Source organism: Humulus lupulus, chromosome 2, assembly GCF_963169125.1.
Source record: "Humulus lupulus chromosome 2, drHumLupu1.1, whole genome shotgun sequence".
Lineage (NCBI taxonomy): Eukaryota > Viridiplantae > Streptophyta > Magnoliopsida > Rosales > Cannabaceae > Humulus > Humulus lupulus.
In genome coordinates this window covers 281,404,682-281,412,213 of record NC_084794.1, presented here as the reverse complement: position 1 = coordinate 281,412,213, position 7,532 = coordinate 281,404,682, and positions in this window count along the sequence as shown.

Genomic DNA, 7,532 nt, shown 5'->3' with positions numbered 1-7,532 from the left:
GCATCCAATTTTGTGCTTCTTTATTGCCTGCATATAAACACATATTCGCTTGATCACTTGTTTTAAGTAATTTCATAAAGTAAATGAAGAAAAGTATAAATTCTTTGTATCAACACCCTATCAAGTGTAAATACAAATCAAGTAGGTGTCTTTAGAGTCATTACCGTATTAGTAGATGAATCTATTGTGGCAATGAACTTCGATTCAAATGCATATGGATTGCGAGCTTTAATTTTCTCTCGTGCTTCCATTATTTTGTCTTTGTTAACAAATTTATTCATGCAATCCTCACATGTACAAGATTCTCCACAATTGTTTCCAAACTGAAAACAATTGCAGTAGCTGAAAAAATAAAAAATAAATATAAATTAATTAATTTAAAAGAAATATAAATTATATGAATGTTTTTTTATTCCAACTTTCCTTTCTATAAAACTAATCATGGTATGTATAAATAAGATTGTTCTCCTATCCAAAAATAAGATATACTAATTATTATTACATATGCGCATATTACGAATATTGCTTACTTGTTCAAACATTGTGACTTTTTACATGAACAATTTATTGGGTCACCTTCCTTCATTTTTTAGGATTTGATTTCCACACTTTCATTCTCGTTTGTCATTTGCTCTCTGGAAACACAAAAGCAATATAACATATTAAAAAAATAGTATATTATTAATTTATATATGTCTACTTGTATATTGAATAATAATAATATATAGCACAAGTGGTAGGTATAGGTATAGTATGTACCTTCATCTTTGGGAAACTACACTAATTGACCCTAATTAGCCCTATATTTATAACTCTAACCCTTAGTTAATGTTTTTCACATTTTTGACTCTTTAAGACAAAATTACCCTTCTGTCAATTCATGGAGTTTCCCTTAAACAAATAATTAGAAACAAATCTAACTCTTACCCTTCTTATCTCTAAGCTTCCCGTTGAAAACCCTCCCAAACCCAGCTATCTTCAACATTGTCGTCGAAGCTTCGGTGGTGTTGTCGTCTCCGGCCAGCACCCACCTCGTCTCTGCCACACCGATGCATGTCCTCCCAGCTGCATCATCGTCTCCGCAGCCACCTTTTTTTCTTACCCATTTCGTTTTCAGCCCCTTTTACACTCTTCTTTTTCTCTCACTCAAATCTACCACAACCCCCATCCCCTTCGCTTGCTCCTGACCCTACGAACCCACATTGCCGCCTCACCGTGCTCCGCAGCCATATTGTCGAGCCCACGTCGCCAGAGCCCAAGGTATACAACACCTAAGACCCCACGCTCCCCTTGCAAGCCCGATACCCTAGCCCAAGGTATTGTTGTTATATTATTAATGACTCCTTTGTTTATTTTGATTTTGTCATATTGATGCTTTGAGATTTGATGGTTTTGGTTGGAAACATGTTCGAAGAATGTAAGGTTTGGACTTTGGTTAAATTTCTAACTACTTAAGGCATGTTTTAATTTGGTGCGAATAATGAGTGAATCATGTGTGAAGTGAAGTTGTTGTGAACCATGTGTAATTTCAGTGTGAACAGTGTGTGAAATTGGTGTGAACCATGTGTGATTGTGGTGTGAATTTAGTGTGAACCATGTGTGATTGTGGTGTGAATTTAGTGTGAACCGTGTATGAAGTGAAGTTGGTGTGAACCATGTGTGATTTCAGTGTGAATAGTGTGTGAATGATGTTCCGAATTTATGGTGAATGATGTGAACCATGTGTGATTTCAGTGTGAGCAGTGTGTGAATTTGGTGTGAAAAATGTGTGAATGATGTTATGAATTTATAGTGAACAATGTGTGAATGATGTGTGAACCATGTGTGAATTTGGTATGAATAGTGTGTGAACGATGTGCGAACCATGTTTCGAAATTATGGTGAACAACGTGAGAATGATGTGTGAACCATATGTGAATTTGGTGTGAATGGTGTGTGAACTATGTTCTGAATTTATGGTGAATAATGTGTGAATTATAAAGGGAAACTACACTAACTAATCCTATTATAAAAATGCATGACCTCAATTTCTAGTGTGTATATATCTATTTCTGTTGATTGGAATAAATTTATTAGCATATTATATATGATATATAAGTAAAAATCAATTGTGGAAGGAACTTGTAACTAAAATGCACTAGTTTGTTATCAAATATATGAATGAGTATTATCAAATGCTAAACATGCTCAAAGTAGCTAAAGAATAGGTACCATATTTATCTCTATTGTTTTGAATTGAATCCTCATGGAGTGTGTACTTCACAACAATTTATGATCTTTTAATGTTTATATGTGAATTTAATTGAAAAACTAGTATCTTTTAATGATATAGAAAAACTCATTTGAAATATCATTTCATTTCTGTAGAATGTAAGTGATATTTTTTTAGTTTTTGGGTTTTTGATTGAGAAATATCTTAGTTCAAGTAAGACCAACTGTTGGGTATATATTTGTTAAATACTAACTTTGTTAGAATTTTGGGTGAACAAGAGGTGAATTTAGTGTGAACTATGTCTGAATTTTGTGTGAATTATGTGTGAGGTTGAGGTGAATGTGTGAACCATGTGTGAATAATGTGTGAACCATACAAAGTGTGAATAATGTATGAACTTCATACGTGAATCATGTGTGAATAAGTGAACAATATGTGTGAATTTGGAGTGAACTGTGTCTGAACAAGGTGTAGATTTGGTGTGAACCATGTTTGATTTTAGGGTGAACCATGTGTGATTTTAGTGTGAACCGTGTGTGAAGAAAGTGTGAATATATCTGAGTTACGTATTAAGCGCTTATTTAATTTACCTTTTCAGATGTCACTCCTCATGCTTCCTACTGAAAGGCATTATCCAGCAAAGGCTGCGTATAGGGGAGGGAGCATTATGAGTACAATAATAACAAAGTTCACGGCATTTGACTGGTTGGAACGAGCGAAACAGTCACCGTTCAAGCAATCCTTCTTAGCTCCGCCTCTACAATATTCTGGAGTTATTATTCACCAGTTACTGCTTAGGAGAGTTGTTGGTAGAGGACAAAACGAATATTGCTTGAATTTTAATATTTGTGGTCAGAATACAAGGTTTGGAATTAGTGAATTTGGTTTGATCACTGGATTGTGGAATTTCTCCGGATCAGGCAAAGTATAAAGAAATGACCAAGAGTAAAAGACTTCTCCAGACATACTTGAACAATAAAGAATGTTTGTCTTCTGAAGAGTTGGAAGATGGATTCAAAAGGTGCGATGTGAAAGAAGATGTATGGAAATTAGGTCTATGTTTTTTAGTAGACTCTCTTTTATTACCTAGTGAACCAAAGAAGAAATGCTTTATTGATGTCCTTTCCATGGTGGAAAATGAAGATGACTTCTTCAACTATCCTTGGGGGAGATTATCGTATGAGAAGACATTATTCGGTTTGACAAAAGATATGGAAAGGCTAAGGAATAAATACTTGAAGAATGTTGAGCAAAAGAGAAAAAGACCAGCACCTCAATACACAATTTATGGTTATGTCATTGCTCTGCAATATTGGGCCTATGAAATTTTCACAAAGTTCGCTGCATTTGCTGATCAACAACCCCTTGCCTTTCCAAGAATGCTTAGCTGGTTAGCGCATAAAATGCTGAAAGAGAAAGATATTGAAGTTGTATTTAAGAAAAAAAGTGTAAGTCGTTGAGATTTTATTTGAGTTTGTGATTTATAAGAAATGTTTATACCTTATTAATTTATTATTTTGTTGCAGGATCTTGTGAAGGCCACGCTCAATCCAAGACCCGAAGAGAAAGAATTTCATGACTCTATTATTCAAGGACCAGATGAACTACTCATGGGTCGTGTTATTAGCTTTGTAGACAATGATGTGGAATTGGAGTTTGAAAGGGAAGAACATGAGGAACCTCCCACAAAGCCCGATGTAGCAGATGGGCATCATCACGAGCAAGACCAGAAAGAGATAACAACTCCAATTAACACCCACCATGAAAAATTGTTCGCTAATGTTGACACTTTGAAAAGTAACCAACAAAGAATGGAGGAGAAGTTGGATTATCTAATTGAATTGGTGCTCTCGCAACGTAAAGGTGGTGATTCTGAGGATTCAGTATAAGATGGGCATCTTGCTTCACCACACCATACATATATTGTGGAGCAAGTTGTTGGAGAAGATAGCCCTAGCTGTAAGCTGGTATCTCCTGAAGATATGGCTGGGGTGGAATTCAAGAGAAGAAGGGTTCCAACGAAAAGAATTTTTGGTGCCGAGTTTACTAATCCAACTAGGAAGAAAAACAAAGCAAAGACAATTGTAACTGATCCTTATGAAATTAATCCCCTACAGCCATATGACGAAAAGCAAATGAGACGTTTTAAGAAATGGGTAATTAGTTTAAAAAAGAATGATAAGCCTATTTCTTTATTGGCTGGTTCGTGCACAACGAAATGGTTTATTCAACTACTTATACCACGTACATGGCTTGATGGACTGGTAAGACTATTGAAATATTTTTTTTAAAATATATATAATTTGAATGTGATGTATATATACTTATAATATTTGGCATGCATCACATTGATGCAGCTTTAGGGTTGATGAAAGAACGAGTGTACACTTACAAGAAGACTTACTCCGAAAGATTCACCATCATGGATTCTATGTTCCAACAGTTCTTTGAACCACATTGGGAACAATTCAACAAGAGGAAAATCAAATTAAGCTACATTTGGCCAAAATAAGTGCTTGATTACTTGGTAGGTGATGATAACAATTTCGAAAGGAGTTGGAAAGACATTAACGATGTGTTTACCCCGATTAATTTTTTTGGGACACATTGGGTGTTGTTAGAGATATCATTGACAAGCTATCTTATAAAATCTTATGACTCTGATATCACTGTGGTCTCCAACAAGGAGTTTGAGAATAAAATGAGCAGATGGGGAAAAATGCTACCATATCTAATTCAATCCAGTGGGCTGTTAAGCTATAGGAAAGATGTCCAACTACAAGCAGAGAAAGTGCATTTTGAGTTCACAAGACTTGGCACAGAAAAAGTGCCACAGAACAAAACTAGGTATAACTCTGTTAACCATATTTATATTGTAAATAATCACTATGGTCTTCCAATAATTAAAAAACTTTATTTCCTTTGCAGTGGCGATTGTGGGGTATATGTCATCAAACATCTCGAGTACTTGCTAGCCAAAAAACCGCTATCTGAAGTAAATGACAACAACATGGATTTCTTTAGAAAAAAGACTTATTTAGATTTGTTTTACCATAACTTACAACCATAGTTGTCTTTTATTTAAATATATGTATCTTATTTTTGAATGTATGAAGAAACTATGCCAGCTTCATCTCATTAAATGGTATTGAATGACTTCGTTTATTTCATCTTAATAGTGGAACGGATAAATCTTTGTCACTTTTATCTTATTAAGTTATGTGTGAATTAAGTGTGAAGCCCTACTGGTGGAGCTCTCAGTGTTTCTCGACCCGTGAACAGTTTTCAACGCGATTTTTTTATGATCGTGTATATTGTAGCTATTTAGAGCATCCTGCAAATTTTCAGAAAATTCTGAATAGTTTATAGTACCAAAAACTAGGTTCAAACATGTTGTTTTCCACGCGCATAAAAAAAATTAGTCATACATGACTATTCATAATTTTCTGAAAATTTGCAGGATGCTCTAAATAGCTACAATATACACGATCATAAAAAAAATCGCGTTGAAAACTGCTCACAGGTCGAGAAACACTGAGAGCTCCACCAGTAGGGCTTCACACTTAATTCACACATAACTTAATAAGATAAAAGTGACAAAGATTTATCCGTTCCACTATTAAGATGAAATAAATGAAGTCATTCAATACCATTTAATGAGATGAAGCTGACATAGTTTCTTCATACATTCAAAAATAAGATACATATATTTAAGTAAAAGACAACTATGGTTGTAAGTTATGGTAAAACAAATCTAAATAAGTCTTTTTTCTAAAGAAATCCATGTTGTTGTCATTTACTTCGGATAACGATTTTTTGGCTAGCAAGTACTCCAGATGTTTGATGACATATACCCCATAATCGCCACTGCAAAGGAAATAAAGTTTTTTTAATTATTAGAAGACCATAGTGATTATTTACAATATAAATATGGTTAACAGAGTTATACCTAGTTTTGGTCTGTGGCACTTTTTGTGTGTCAAGTCTTGTGAACTCAAAACGCACTTTCTCTGCTTGTAGTTGAACATATTTCCTATGGCTTAATAGCCCACTGGATTGAATTAGATATGGTAGCATTTTTCCCCATCTGCTCATTTTATTCTCAAACTCCTTGTTGGAGACCACAGTGATATCAGAGTCACAAGCTTTTATAAGATAGTTTGTCAATGATATCTCTAACAACACCCAATGTGTCCCAAAAAAATTAATCGGGGTAAACACACCGTCAATGTCTTTCCAACTCCTTTTGAAATTTTTATCATCACCTACCAAGTAATCAAGCACTTCTTTTGGCCAAGTAATCAAACCAAATCAAATCAAATCACCGTCCAATACTGTTATTTCATACTGACTAGACGAAAAAGGGAACGAGGCAGTGAACTTGTCTGCTAACTTTCGCAAATCAGCTTCCACTTCTGTGGCAAGAGGACCTGTAGCCGCTGATGCTGCAGTTCGACGCTCGACAAGACTATTGTAAGTGATAGTCTTTGGCACCTTCATACCCTTGCTTTGTTTCGCACTAAATGACCAACCTTCGTTCAAAACTTGTTTCCACGATCCATTATATAACACCACAATATTTATATGTGTTTGACCTGTATAACATATGACAAAAGGTTCGAAACCCAAAGGTTATTAGGTAAAACTAGCCAAAAGAAATAAGAAATAAACGTGTGAAGCAAGCATGTGTTAAGCATGTGTGAACCAAGTGTGAAACGTGTGTGAACTGTGTGTGAACCAAGTGTGAAGCATGCATGTGTGAACAATGTATAAACCATATGTGTGAACCAAGTGTGAATCATGTGTGAAGTATGTGCGAACCAAGTGTGAATAATGTGTGAACTCGTTTGAAAAATGTGTGAACACAGTGACCTAAATCGTGGAAATCATTGAACTGTGTGTGAACTGTGTGTGAATCGTGTGTGAAGCATGCATGTGTGAACAATGTATAAACCATATGTGTGAACCAAGTGTGAATCATGTGTGAAGTATGTGCGAACCAAGTGTGAATAATGTGTGAACTCGTTTGAAAAATGTGTGAACACAGTGACCTAAATCGTGGAAATCATTGAACTGTGTGTGAACCAAGTGTGAATCGTGTGTGAACCATATGTGAACAATGTGTAAACCATATGTGAATTATGTGTAAACCAAGTGTGAATCATGTGTGAAGTACGCGTGAACCAAGTATGAATCATGTGTGAACCAAGTGTGAATAATGTGTGAACTCGTTTGAACAATGTGTGAACGCAGTGACCTAAATCGCGAAAATCAATCGAAAATTCGTCATCTCAACATAAAATTATTTATTTTCACAGAT